The sequence below is a fragment of the Bison bison genome, unplaced genomic scaffold (assembly GCF_000754665.1).
Source record: "Bison bison bison isolate TAMUID 2011002044 unplaced genomic scaffold, Bison_UMD1.0 scf7180017864371, whole genome shotgun sequence".
In the NCBI taxonomy this organism is placed as follows: domain Eukaryota; kingdom Metazoa; phylum Chordata; class Mammalia; order Artiodactyla; family Bovidae; genus Bison; species Bison bison.
Genome location: NW_011494943.1, coordinates 7,493,457 through 7,493,767, shown reverse-complemented (window position 1 = coordinate 7,493,767; position 311 = coordinate 7,493,457). Strand labels below are relative to the sequence as shown.

Below are 311 nucleotides of genomic sequence, written 5' to 3'. Positions count from 1 at the left end.
GTGCCCAGCCCAGTAGGCCCCCCGCCGGGACCCTGCCCACCACTTCTCCCAAGTGCCCACCGGACGCCCAGACCTCTCTCCCTGCTGCCCTCCTCCACCCAGAGGTCTGACAACCAAGCGCCTTCTCCAGCTCTGCCTGTTCCCTTTCCCCCGGGGGTCCCCTGGACACACCGGGGCAGGCTGGGCACCTGCCCTGGGCGGCCGGACTTTAGGAAAGGAAGAGCTGGGAAAACAAAAGCCGCCGGTCCACCAATCAGCTCCCCGTGGGGCTGCCAGCGGCTGGGGGGCGCATTCCCCTTCCGCTTCTCCCC

General features: G+C 68.8%; 1 protein-coding gene across 2 annotated transcripts in view; it reads right to left on the bottom strand.

The window, feature by feature from the left end:
* The window catches only part of ITGB4 (integrin, beta 4), a 33,352-nt gene that overhangs the window by 32,109 nt on the left and 932 nt on the right, over nt 1–311 (bottom strand). The gene's annotated exons all lie outside the window — the stretch shown is intronic.